The sequence below is a fragment of the Ostrea edulis genome, chromosome 3 (genome assembly GCF_947568905.1).
Source record: "Ostrea edulis chromosome 3, xbOstEdul1.1, whole genome shotgun sequence".
NCBI lineage: Eukaryota > Metazoa > Mollusca > Bivalvia > Ostreida > Ostreidae > Ostrea > Ostrea edulis.
Genome location: NC_079166.1, coordinates 34,041,742 through 34,056,980, shown reverse-complemented (window position 1 = coordinate 34,056,980; position 15,239 = coordinate 34,041,742). Strand labels below are relative to the sequence as shown.

The window sequence follows — 15,239 nt, the reverse complement described above, 5'->3', positions numbered from 1 at the left end:
CATCTTTACAGATGCAGCACCTCTGGTATATGGCTGGAAACACAATCCAGGCTATATAATGGCCACATCAATCATTTACCGCCTTCGTTGTCGCATTTTCTGTGTGGTTCGGACCAGGGAAGATGAAGGACATTTGGTCAATTGTTTCTTTGCATTTGCCTTGTACGAATGAGGGCTATGCGAAATTGGGCGCCAAGTTAGGAATTTGTATATGATATAATGCCAAATATGGGTTGGCGACATGCTATCATCACGGCGGCTTTATTTCTTTCTCCACATGTTTTAATCGGAGGGGAGAATGTGCCTGGAGTGCCTCGGGTGGTACATTAAAGTATTACAGTACTATTAACCGGCAGCAATTCCGCAGAGGAACAGGGACATCAGATAGGTCCAAAATCATCACACATTAGGATTTTCCAGCGCATGTGAATATCACGGGGCCACCAGTTTGCCCGTTTTATATTCTTATATCGGTATCCGGTTATCTCTCCTGGTTCTGATTTGCAATACAGTCGTCATACCATCCCTTCGACCAATTAGACACCCATGCTGTTGTGTGGGCCAATATAATGATATTTTGTTTGAAATTGAGATGTGTCGTCTGACTTGTTGAAACATTAATAGTGTAAATCTGGGACTTGTTAATATCATTCACAGAGTAAATACATTTTGTGCACCATATAAACCTTGTGTTTTTAATGCATTATATATATATATATATATATATATATATATATATATATATTGGAGTAACAAGCACACGTCTCTTAAATCAGTTACTCGTGTGAAACATGTACTACGCATGTTGCTATACTTTTCCCTCGCCACTGGATTTGTTTGGTCCCTCGCTTTGCATCAAATTTCTTGGTGTTCGCGAAAACTTTACCAACATGCATTTCACCTATCATTGCGACAAACATTTTATGTATAAAAAATCTGTAAAATATGAGATATGAGTTTACATTTTACTTGCAACAACCATGACTATCCAAATGCAACCTTCATTCTTAAAAAATCAAAATTAATTTGCTCGAATTCTTGTATGCAACATCAGTAGTTTGACCTATATCCCCACTTTATGAACTTTCATTTCAACTTTTAGAAATTTACATTGCTCCTTATATATTCATTTAAACTTTAAAACACTACAGTATGTATATCATGAAATTGTCCGTTTATCAATTGTAAAGAAGACATTATCTACTTCCAGTCTACTGCTATTAAACTATTTCATATCTGTATTGTTAGAATATGTGATTATGTATCTATTATAAATATTGAGTGATGTGTGTTGCTTATGTTGTGTTGACACAGATAAATAAAACTTAAACAAATAAATCTAGATGAAATTTTAAATATACGAAGGTCAAGTTAAAAACACTGGCTCAAGAACAAGCATTATGGATCCATCTTTTCTTTCTATTTCCTAATTATTCTTTAATGTAGAAACCAAAAATACACGTCCCAAAAATTGACATTGCCACAAAACTCATGTGACAACCTCTTTAATGTCATCAGATGTAGAAATCTCCATATGAGTGAAATATTCTCGAGAGGGACGTAAAACGATATTCAATGAATCAATGAATCATCAGATGTAAGATTATATATACAATTATATCTTACAATTACCCTCATAAATACGTTAAAACAGTTTACTATTGCTGGATATACCTAACATAGATGATACAAAAACAAGTAATTTGGATATCTTTTCTACATTTTATGAAGCTGTGTTTGAATATCTGTATATAGAGAGAAGAATAAAGCTGGAAAATAAACATGAAGAACAAATGGAAAGTAGAAGACGTGAAGGTGTAGTATATTTCAAAGTATTCTTGAAACTTTCTAAGAATGGGTACATGTATGTAAAGTATTTAGAATTGCGGAATATCTAGCTTCTATGGAAATCGACGACATCAAATACTGCTTCAATTAATTGTCAAAAATGTATTATTCTTAACCTATTGTAATTTGTTTTGTCCATTATCCATTGTGCGAAAATATTAGAACATATCTGGTTTCATCGCATGCTATGCAGAGCTAAGGTGTAATAAATTGGCATGTATTGTGGGAAGGGTAGCGGAAATTATGGATTGTGTGATAGTGAAGTTTAAGAGAAAAACAATGATTCTATATCTAAAAATACTAATTATACCGGAACATATTTCTGATAGCCTGTTCATATAATCATGGTGAGATGGAAGTTCTCTATCCAAATACTGAAATTAGTGCTTCCTGGATAAGGGATTGTTGTGTCACAGCAGGAATCATGGTCCATTAGCGAAAATGTTTAATTTCCTTTAAAATCGTCTCTACTCCTTGCAATCAAACATCTAAATTGAGTTTATATTAAGGATGAAAAGACCAACTGCGTAATGAATTATAAAATTTCTGGCCGCTATGTCAGCATTTTCTATGCTTGGACAAGGCTGCAAAAATTTAAAACTATTTTTCTTGAAAATTAGAAATGGTAGAGCCAGACTTTATACATAATTTCTTAATATTCAGGAGGTCTGATACCAGTGTTGAGTTATATTATAAATCCCACGTCTGTTGCATTTTCAGAAAAATATTGTTAACTTTTGAACATTAAAGATTTTAAGTAGATACTGTAGTAACAATAAGGAAACGTGTTTTTTTTTAATGGAAACTGTAAAATGTATGAACCATGGGGTAGGGGTTATGCTGCTAGGTGAGTCTATGTGGTTCTTATATAAAAAATCCACTATGTTTTTTTTTAAATCCTCTAATTGGCAATGGGCATAAATCAATTTTTGACATATAGTAAATATCAAGACAGAAGCCTCTAATATTCACGTAACCCGAGTCAGGCTCTGAAGTTATTGTCAGACTTTATGGTTTGCACGAAGCTTCAATCTAATGACTCGGTCGGGCACATGACAAACTGAAATGCTAGCACTGAGGAACTCCATAGTTAAATGGATTGTTGGCATCTATCGGGTTGAGGTCATCTCTCAAAATTGAACTGTCTGCTACATTTATTTTCATATATACATAAAGGCTGACTTTGCATTTCGTGTGCATAAGTCTTATCGTTATCACTTTCAATATTGACTAATCAATGTATTATTCCTTTTCAGAGCTTCAAGCTGAAAGAGGTATGGTGTTGTAGTATTGAATTGATGATAGTTTGCTATTGAGCGATGATCATAGTGCAATGTGTTAATGATTATAGTTATGGGTAAATTATTCAGTAAATGTATGTATGACTATTGTCCGGAAAGGCAGAAAATTGAATGAAGGTTCACAAAATAGTAATCCTTCAATAACCTTATTGGGTATGTTTAGAATTTGTTCTACCAAGGCATATGATTGACCATTTTTTAGGCAATCGAATACATAATCTGAGTACCTGAAGTTTAGATAAAGAAGGGATAACATCCATTTAGTACCATTGCTCTTTGTCGGGCATTTCTTTTCTAAAATGAGTTACAAATATACAAATATTTCTTTAGTACAACGTAGATTTGACAACTTGAAAAGCAATTCTGTTTCAGTATAATCACATATTTTATTATTGTTCTAATGATCTAGTTTACCAATGTATTATATGATTGAGTAATATGATGTCTGATGTGTTTCACACCAATTGTTAAACAGTTATTGTTGAAATGCTTTTTATTACGGATAACTCCGGTGAGTGTGACCGGTCGACAGGGGATGCTTACTCCTCCCAGACACTTCCTAGTACACTGTAACTTCAACAATATCACGATGACAATATGAAGGATATGCACAGATTCTGACCATTTTCTTTAAAATTCTTCTTTCATCTCCTTGAAGTTGAGATAGGTTTGAATTTTACAACGTATTAATGTTACCATATTTGATATATCGGTCTGGATAGCTCAGAGCTTAGATAATTGAAGTAGTAATGCAAGGATCCGAGGTTTAATTTCTAGTTATTCCAAAGTTTTGTTCCCCTTCTTTCCTACATGAACTTTGTAAGTTCCATATATACACATTTATGACAAACGGGATGATTTCAGCTTCTCCATCGTCAACTTCCCACATTTATGTACCAATATTCCATTATCACCGGCATATGGTCTTTATATATCTCAACTGATTCGATATGCAAGAGCTTGTTCTGGGTATAGTCAGTTTTTAAATCGAGGTAAGCTACTGACAAACAAGTTGATGGTACAGGGATTTCAACAGTCTCGATTGAAGTCAGCATTTCGCAAATTCTATGGTCGTTATAACGATCTAGTTCGTCAATACAACCTCGCATTGGGTCAAATGCTGTCTGACGTGTTTCATACCGATTGTTAAGCCGTTCTTGGCACACTGATTTTGACTGTGGATAACTCCGTTTACCTGATCAGGATATGGAGCTCACGGTGGGTGTGACCGGTCAACAGGGGATGCTTACTCCTCCTAGGCACCTGATCCCACCTCTGGTGTGTCCAGGGGTCCGTGTTTGCCCAACTATCTATTTTGTAATGCTTGTAGGAGTTATGAGATTGATCACTGTTCGTTATCTTCACCTTGCATTTATGTAAAGCATAAGAGCTGATTACATATTTCTGTTTGCACGAGATGTAAACAATGTACCATTATCGCTTTCAATATCGACTAATCAATTACGTTTTCCTTTTCAGCACTTCAGGCTGAAAAAGGTATGATACTGTGATATTCAACTGATGACATTCTGCCACTGAGCGATGCTTATCATGCCATGTGTTAATGATAATAGTTATCGGTAAATCATTCTGTAAATATGTATATAATATAGTGCCCGGACTGGCAGAAAATTGAAAGATGGTAAAACAAATTAGTATTCACTAAATTACGCTATTTTAGGTATTGAAAGAAGGTTTAACAAATTACTATTCGTTTGATTACTTTATTTGAACATGTTTAGAATTTGTTCTGCAACAACATAAAGTTAGCAATGTCTACGTAACCAAATACATGTACATAATTTAAGTACCTGGAGTTTAGTGCTATTGGTACTTTGCGGAACGGAACGAAACGGAACGGAACCGATTGTGGGGTACCCTAAGGGGGGATCCACTGTAAAAAGAAGTTGGTTGTAAAAATAAAATACTGGACTTTAAACTTATAGTTATATACATAATTGTGTCCACTGATGATGGCCTATGAAAAGTAGAGAGTTGTAAAAGAGAATACATGGCTTTAAATTTTGTTTTTTTTAAATATACAATTGTGTTCAATCATCTGAGCTTTACTTCTGCATTGATATATGTAGTTAATGTATAAACTATGTTTAATTTTCGATTTGCATTTATTACTTATATAAAATGAATATTTTCTGCGCTGGTTCCGTTCCGTTCCGCAAAATACCAATATCCGTGTGGAAATTAGTATTTAACGGAACGGGACGAAACATCAAAATTCAAGTGTTATTCTACAAGTGCAAGTACTCTGTTATTATTCAAGTGTTCTCATTCTTTTTAATCGCATCTTAAGACACCGAATTCTCTAATTTCTTTTTCTTTTGTGTTTTTTTTGGGGGGGGGAGGTGGGGTGTTTTTTTTGTAAATTAATGCCACGTTATTTTCTCCTGTTTTTGCTGAAGATTTCCTTTTCATCGTCTTCTTATTTGATCACTCTGAAAGTCAGAGGAATTGTTAATTTCAAATACCAATATACATATAGATAAATATATGAATAGATATAATCGGGGTCTATATAAAATTTTCTGCATTCCCATAATGATGGCAAATGAAAAGCCCACAAGAAAGGGACTGAAAATTTCCGAGCAAGTAGTCTGTTATTATTCAAGTGTTCTAATTCTTTTTAATCCCATCTTAAGACATCGAATTATCTATTTCTTTGTCTTTTTTTTTTTTTCGAAGTTGGGTGTGTTTTTTTTGTAACTTAATCTCACGTAATTTTTTCCTGTTTTTGTTGAAGCTTTCTTTTCCATCGGTTTATTATTTGATCACTCTGAAAGTCAGAGGAATTGTTAATTTCAATAATCAATATACATATAGATATATATAGGATTCCGTTCCGCTAAATAGCAATATCCGTGTGGATATTAGTACTTAACGGAACGGAACGAAACATCGAAATGGAAGTGTTATTCTACATCTACAATTAGTCTCTTGTTATTCAGTTATGCTCATTATTTTTAATCGAACAGAATCTTAAGACATCGAATTATCTAAAAAAAAAATTATGAGAGTAGGGGTTGAAATAACGGCTTTCACACAAATTGATGTTTTTGAAGATGCCTGAAATTTTTGATTGCAATTTGTTACGGTTTTGAAGACGCATTTTCACACGTGTTCAATCGCATCTTAAGACACCGAATTTTCTCTTTTCTTTTGTGTTTTTTTTCGGGGAGTGTTTTTTTTTTTGTTGTAAATTAATGCCACGTTATTTTCTCCTGTTTTTGTTGAAGCTTTCTATTTCATCGGTTTGTTATTTGATCTCTCTGAAAGTCAGAGGAATTGTTAATTTCAAAAATCAATATACATATAGATATATATAGGATATATATATATAGGATTCCGTTGCGTTCCGCTAAATACCAATATCAGTGTGGATATTAGTATTTAACGGAACGGAACATCGAAATTCAAGTGTTATTCTACAAGTGCAAGTACTTTGTTATTATTCAAGTGTTCTCATTCTATTTAATCGCATCTTAAGACACCGAATTATCTCTTTTCTTTTTCTTTTGTGTTTTTTTTTTTCGGGGGTTGGGTGGACTTTTTTTGTCACTTAATGCCCCGTAATTTTCTCCTGCTCTTGTTGAAGCTTTCTTTTTCATCGGTTTCTTATTTGATCACTCTGAAAGTCAGAGGAATTGTTAATTTCAAAAATCAATATCCATATAGATATATATAGGATTCCGTTCCGTTCCGCTAAATAGCAATATCCGTGTGGATATTAGTACTTAACGAAACGGAACGAAACATCGAAATGGAAGTGTTATTCTACATCTACAATTAGTCATTTGCTATTCAATTATTCTCATTCTTTTTAATCGTAGATAATCCTAAGACACCAAATTATCTCTTTTCTCCTGTGGGGGTGGGGGTCGAAATAACTGCTTTCACACACATGCATGTGTTTTTGAACATGCCTGACATTTTTGATTGCAATTTGTTTCGGTTTTGAAGACGCATTTTCACACGTGTTCAATCGCATCTTAAGACTTTTCTTTTTCTTTTGTGTTTTTTCTGGGAGTGGGTGGTTTTTTTTTTGTAAATTAATGCCACGTTATTTTCTCCTGTTTTTGTTGAAGCTTTTTTTTTCCATCGGTTTATTACTGGATCACTCTGAAAGTCAGATGAATTGTTAATTTCAATAATCAATATACATATAGATATATATAGGATTCCGTTCCGCTAAATAGCAATATCCGTGTGGATATTAGTACTTAACGGAACGGAACGAAACATCGAAATGGAAGTGTTATTATACATCTACAATTAGCCTCTTGTTATTCAATTATGCTCATTCTTTTTAATCGTACATAATCTTAAGACACCGACTTGTCTATTTTTTCCTATGGGGGTGGGGGTGAAAATAACTACTTTCACACAAATCGATGTATTTATGGACATGCCAGAAATTTTTGATTGCAATTTGTTTCGGTTTTGAAGACGCATTTTCACACGTGTTCAAGTGTTAAGACACCGAATTCCCTCTTTTCTTTTTCGGGGGAGGGGGGGGGAGGGGTCGGGTCTTTTTTGTAAATGAAGTCACCATTCTTTTCTCCTGACATAACTGATGGATCATCTGTTTTTACAAGAAGTGATAAATTTTCCACCATTTTTGAAAAGTACAATCATTGAAGAATTTATGAGGTAACAAGTCTTACAATTGACATCACTGTATAAAGAAAACAATTCCCACCAAGGATTTGCCCTGGAAACACTGAGGGCCTCTAGGCGGTCCCAGCCTCCTGTCTCATGAAGTTGTACCCCCTCCAACCGCAATTCCTGGATCCGCCCCTGGTACTAATATATAAAATTCAGTAGCAAAATAAAGGAGAGGTGAACATGATGATTAAGAAGCATTGCTACCACTTAAAGCACTCTTTAAAAACGGAATTAAAAATGGCAAACGAATTTAAAACGATTACTGCTAACGGTTTAATGCCTGACCAAAAACAATCACATATTTTTCATCAACAACAACAACAAACACACCCTCTCCCCAAACAACTATATTTGATGAATGTTTAAAATAATGATAATCAGTGTATGAAAATTAATGTCGGATGATATGAACTTACAAGGGTTTTTAAACACCTTCTCATCCTAACTATTTGAATTTAGATTTTTATTTGACATTGATCATCTTTACCTCTACCCTAAAAGAGTTCAACCATTCTCTCTCTCTCTCTCTCTCTCTCTCTCTCTCTCTCTCTCTCTCTCTCTTACATCAAAAGCAAGAGGAGAGTTGCAACCCCATTCTACACCCATCAATACAGACCCGATCTCGTTAAGAGCAACGAAAACGTCTTCCATCCAATTTTGAAATGATTTAAAAATTTCCCTACGTTATTCCAAATAAATCACTAGTTATGTAACCAATCGTTAGATGGTGATACCATACTTTTGATCCCTCCTTGCCCCTTATTTAAAGGGGCATGAACACGATTTGAGCTGAACATTTCGAAATTGTATTTTTTCAACTTTATTCTTTACAACGCCTAACTGAAGTATTTCTAAAGGTCATCCAAAATTTTAATATCAGTTGTTGAGTTACAAGTGAGATACAGCAGAAACAAGTCTTTGTTATGTAAACAAGGTCTGTGCCATGTTTTTAAAAAAAAAAATGTATTAATAGAAAATGGCATGTTTAAAAGAAAAGGATATGTGCCAAACACTAGAAACTATTTAATTGTATTCATAATTATCTTGCAAATTGAAAAAATAATGCTTTAAACGAGCTTTTACTGGTATAACAGGGCACGAACCTTTTCATACATAACAAAGAATTGTGAGCTCTGTATCTCACATGTACCTTGACAACTAAGAAATACCTTAGTTAGACATTCTAAACATTACAAATGGAATATATATATATATATATATATATATATATATATATATATATATATATATCTGTAAGTAAGTAGGTAAATCTTTTATTATAGTGACATGTGTAATACAAATTATATATTTCAGTAAGATACATGATAATATAATTTTACACCCGGCCCAACGGATCTATGTGTCATTTCAATCAATTTAACATATCCAATGATGTCTGCGCATGTATAGTCATTTGTATGTATATTACTATCATAGATGATTTAATTATGTGGCTTTCCTTAAGTATTTTTGTCTGATGTTATAAGAATTATAAATAAATTTTGCAGTTTGTCTTGGGAAATTATAAACAATATTAGTAAACGCAGAGTCATCCATTTGATTTAGATTTACATTAAGTCCAGTTTCATTATATAGAGTTGTTCTTTGTTCTTTAGAAAAGGGACACACTAGTAGAAAGTGTTTTTCAGACTCAATTTGATTTAGGTCACACATAGAACATATTCTATCCTCGACTGGTTCTCCTTTATATCGACCCGTTTCGATCCGCAAGGGCAGGATTCCACATCTTGATATGGCCATAGTAGATCTTAATGGTTTTGGAATATCCAATGTTACATATTTTTTTTTACGCTGTAGCATGATTTCAAAATGGTGTAAGTTCTGAGTTTTGGAACATGCTGTAAGTCTTTCAACCAAACGGTTTCCATGTTTAAACATATTTTCTCCTCTGCATACTGTAAATTACAAGGTGTAGAGTTTTGGTAGATATGTTCAAAGTGTAGAGAGTCCATAATGTTTTTTATGTGAAAATTCCAGTTAAATTGATTATTTTGCATCCGATCCCAGAGAAACACGCGTTTTGTAAGTCGTTCATTTTCCATGTATATTAGGCGATTCCAAAGGCGTAACATATTTATTTCGTGACGACAGAATGACATAATCCATCCCTCTTCCCCTTGGACTGCTAACAACAGGGGGAAACGATGAATTCCGAGGAAGTATTTTAGTTCCCGGTTTTGAACCATCTCAAAGCAGCGAAGTTTCTTGTATCCCCAAACTCCGCTGCTATAATGTAAGATAGGAACGACACAATTGGTGAATAATTTTTCGAACGTTAAGAATCTAATAGATTTAATTTTATGAATTTTCGAGATGATCGAGAGCCCGGCCTCCAGATTTAGCTAACTTTTCTGCATTCTTTTAAAATTCACGTTTTTCGTCGAAGATTACCCCTAGATATTTGTATGACGTCTCATATTCAAGAAAAGTTTCCCCTATATGAAAATTAAAGTTGCTACGTTTTAATCTGTTTTTCCTCAAGTGTACTACTTTGGATATTTGCGTGTTGATTCGTAGTCGCCATTTCCTACACCAGTCGTTGACGGCGTTTAGCATGTGTTGCATATCATTTTCTGAGTGGGATATTAAGGCAATGTCGTCAGCATATAGAGTAGACTTAAGTTATAACCGTTGATCTGAACTCCTTTTTTTAAAGATTTAAGTTTTACTGCTAGATCGTTAATAAATAGATCAAACATTGCAGGAGATAAAGTATCACCTTGTCTAACTGCAGAGTTACATCGAAACCAATCTGTGTACCCGCCATTCAACCGAACACATGACTCTGTATCTGTGTAAATTGTTGAACTTGCCATCAATTCCATTGTTCAGTAGACAGTAATGGAGTAATTCCCTATCAACGGTATCAAATGCTTCCTGTAGGTTCATGAACGTGAAAAAGGTCGAGTTGTAATTCTGGATAACGCTATTTAAAGTAAATATATGATCCAAGTATGATCTATTTTGCCGAAAACAATCTACTAAAATTTCATTTTCTTCTATATGTCATGAGCCTGTTGTTTAAATTCGAGCTATAAATCTTTGATTCTACACATTGCAAGCTAATACATGTACCTCTGTAGTTCAATGGGATTCTAGGGTACGAGTTTTTGTCTTACAAAATTCTTATATATATAATTCACGAAAATTTCGTGTTATAACGCGAAAATATTTTTTTTTCAGTCACGTAAAAGAGAATTTGGTGTCTTAAGATATAGGATTTCGGATATTTCAAAGCAAACTAAGAATTGCGAAACGGCATTTTAACGTTTTCATTTGCAACAAATATGTTTATTAAATACTGCAGACTCAAATTCCATTGCTTTGGGAGTATCACAATCACAAGTACAGAAACGAAATTAATTACGATTTTTGTAACACTACCGTATTCAACCAATATATTACGCATATAATTAAAGAACAATTGTACCAATCTATATCTAAATCTATATGTATATTGATTTTTGAAATTAACAATTCCTCTGACTTTCAGAGGGATCAAATAAGAAACCGATGAAAAAGAAAGCTTCAGGAAAAACAGAAGAAAATAACGTGGCATTAATGTACAAAAAAAAAAAAAAACCACCCCACCTCTCGAAAAAAAAACCACAAAAGAAAACGAAATTAGAGAATTCGGTGTCGTAAGATGCGATTAAAAAGAATGAGAACACTTGAATAATAACAAACTCCTTGTACTTGTAGAATAGCACTTGAATTTCGATGTTTCGTTCCGTTTCGTTAAATACTAATATCCACACGGATATTGGTATTTTGCGGAACGGAACGGAACCAGCGCAGACAATATCCATTTTATATCAGTAATAAATGCAAATCGAAAATTAAACTTAGTTTATACATTAACTACAGATTTCAACGCAGAAGTAAAGCTCAGATATACTATTGAACACAATAGTATATTTTTAAAAAAAACTTTAAAGCCCGGTATTGTCTTTTACAACTCTCTACTTTTCATAGGGCAGCATCAGTGGACACAATTATGTATATAACTATAAGTTTAAAGTCCAGTATTTTATTTTTACAACCAACTTCTTTTTACAATGGATTCCCCCCTAGGGTACCCCACAATCGGTTCCGTTCCGTTTCGTTCCGTTCCGCAAAGTACCAATAGCCGAGTTTAGATAAAGAAATGGGATCGTTCAGCTAGTGTCATTGCTCTTTGTTGGATTTTTTCAAAAAGAGTTACAAATACAAACCTTTGCTCAGTAATACGTAGTTTGGACCCAAAGAAAGGAATCATGTAAACCATGTATACTAGATACCATATGATTCTCTTCCAGTATAATCACATAGTGATGCAAACGTCCTACTGCAATAATGTCAATATAACAACGAGAAGGACATGTGCAACGTTTTGTACACGTTTTTCAAAAATCTTTTGTTCATCTCTTCGATATCAAGATTTTCATACGATTTCCGAAATAGGTTTGAATTTGACATGGTATTGATATTACCATTTGGTTCTTAATGTTATCATATCTGATGTATCGGTCTGGGCAGCTCAGACGTTAAATCACCCAAGTAGTAAAACAATGGTCCGCAGGTCGATTCTTCCTTCTATATTACAATAATTGACTGTACATTTGTACTTGCAACAACTATCAAAATATGCTAACTCCGAAACAAATATGGTAACAAGCGACAAGATAATTTGTATATTCCAGAGAGAAAAGAAGTGAATTGTACGTAAAATGTCATGAATAGGTATATACATGTATTTGAACACTGATCATCCCATGCTCAAAGGTCATAGGTGCCGTGCATATGTCTAAATTTGGCAGCCCTTCAACGGCAATGATGACGGATCCATGAGTGAAAAATCCTGGAGCGGGGACGTTAAACAATATACAACTAACCAATCAACTAACCAAATGTTGTAATTCTTTAATGTGGTTGATATATCTATCCAAACGCAACCTTGATTCTTAAAATATCAAAAATTAATTTCCTCGAATGCTTGTATACAAAATCAGTAGTTTGACCTATAACTCCACTTTTTGAACTTTCATTTCAAATTTTTTAATATATCTGCAATTTTAGAAATTGACATTGCTCCTTATATATTCATTTAAACTTTAAAACACTACAGTATGTATATCATGAAATTGTCCGTTTATCAATTGTAAAGAAGATATTATCTACTTCCAGTCTATCGCTATTAAACTATTTCATATCTGTCTTGTTAGAATATGTGATTATGTATCTATTATAAGTATTGAGTGATGTGTGTTGCTTATGTTGTGTTGACACAGATAAATAAAACTTAAACAAATAAATCTAGATGAAATTTTAAGTAAACAAAGGTCAAGTTAAAAACACTGGCTCAAGAACAAGCATTATGGATCCATCTTTTCTTTCTATTTCCTAATTATTCTTTAATGTAGAAACCAAAAATACACGTCCCAAAAATTGACATTGCCACAAAACTCATGTGACAACCTCTTTAATGTCATCAGATGTAGAAGTCTCCATATGAGTGAAATATTCTCGAGAAGGACGTAAAACGATATTCAATGAATCAATGAATCATCAGATGTAAGATTATATATACAATTATATCTTACAATTACCCTCATAAATACGTTAAAACAGTTTACTATTGCTGGATATACCTAACATAGATGATACAAAAACAAGTAATTTGGATATCTTCTCTACATTTTATGAAGCTGTGTTTGAATATCTGTATATAGAGAGAAGAATAAAGCTGGAAAATAAACATGAAGAACAAATGGAAAGTAGAAGACGTGAAGGTGTAGTATATTTCAAAGTATTCTTGAAACTTTCTAAGAATGGGTACATGTATGTAAAGTATTTAGAATTGCGGAATATCTAGCTTCTATGGAAATGGAAGACATCAAATACTGCTTCAATTAATTGTCAAAAATGTATTATTCTTAACCTATTGTAATTTGTTTTGTCCATTATCCATTGTGCGATAATATTAGAACATATCTGGTTTCATCGCATGCTATGCAGAGCTAAGGTGTAATAAATTGGCATGTACTGTGGGAAGGGCAGCGGAAATTATGGATTGTGTGATAGTGAAGTTTAAGAGTAAATCAATGATTCTATATCTAAAAATACTAATTATACCGGAACATATTCCTGATAGCCTGTTCATATAATCATGGTGAGATGGAAGTTCTCTATCCAAATACTGAAATTAGTGCTTCCTGGACAAGGGATTGTTGTGTCACAGCAGGAATCATGGTCCATTAGCGAAAATGTTTAATTTCCTTTAATATCGTCTCTACTCCTTGAAATTAAACATCTAAATTGAGTTTATATTAAGGATGAAAAGACCAATTGAATTATAAAATGTCTGGCTGTTATGTCAGCATTTTCTATGCTTGTACAAGGCTGCAAAAATTTAAAACTATTTTTCTTGAAAATTGGAAATGGTAGAGCCAGACTTTATACATAATTTCTTAATATTCAGGAGGTCTGGTACCAGTGTTGAGTTATATTATAAATCCCACGTATGTTGCATTTTCAAAAAATATTGTTAACTTTTGAACATTAAAGATTTTAAGTAGATACTGTAGTAACAATAAGGAAACGTGTTTTTTTTTATGGAAACTGTAAAATGTATGAACCCTGGGGTAGGGGTTATGCTGCTAGGTGAGTCTATGTGGTTCTTATATAAAAAATCCACTATGTTTTTTTTAAATCCTCTAATTGGCAATGGGCATAAATCAATTTTTGACATATAGTAAATATCAAGACAGAAGCCTCTAATATTCACGTAACCTGAGTCAGGCTCTGAAGTTATTGTCAGACTTTATGGTTTGCACGAGGAATTCCATAGTTAAATGGATTGTTGGCATCTATCGGGTTGGGGTCATCTCTCAAAATTGAAGCGTCTGCTACATTTATTTTCATATATACATAAAGGCTGACTTTGCATTTTGTGTGCGTAAGTCTTATCGTTATCACTTTCACTATTGACTAATCAATGTATTATTCCTTTTCAGAGCTTCAAGCTGAAAGAGGTATGGTGTTGTAGTATTGAATTGATGATAGTTTGCTATTGAGCGATGATCATAGTGCAACGTGTTAATGATTATAGTTATGGGTAAATTATTCAGTAAATGTATGTATGACTATTGTCCGGAAAGGCAGAAAATTGAATGAAGGTTCACAAAATAGTAATCCTTCAATAACCTTATTTGGGTATGTTTAGAATTTGTTCTACCAAGGCATATGATTGACCATTTTTTAGGCAATCAAATACATAATCTAAGTACCTGAAGTTTAGATAAAGAAGGGTTAGCATCCATTTAGTCCCATTGCTCTTTGTCGGGCATTTCTTTTCTAAAATGAGTTACAAATATACAAATCTTTCTTTAGTACAACGTAGATTTGACA

The 15,239-nt window shown here is 33.4% G+C and overlaps 1 long non-coding RNA gene across 1 annotated transcript in view; it reads left to right on the top strand.

The window, feature by feature from the left end:
• The window catches only part of LOC130053379 (uncharacterized), a 50,029-nt gene extending 36,416 nt beyond the window's left edge, over positions 1-13,613 (top strand). The window contains exons 4-7 of the long non-coding RNA XR_008801950.1: positions 1,756-1,815; positions 3,105-3,122; positions 4,629-4,646; positions 13,562-13,613. This is a non-coding gene — a long non-coding RNA (uncharacterized LOC130053379). The remainder of the gene's footprint in view (positions 1-1,755; positions 1,816-3,104; positions 3,123-4,628; positions 4,647-13,561) is intronic.
• Positions 13,614-15,239: the final 1,626 nt, after the last annotated feature.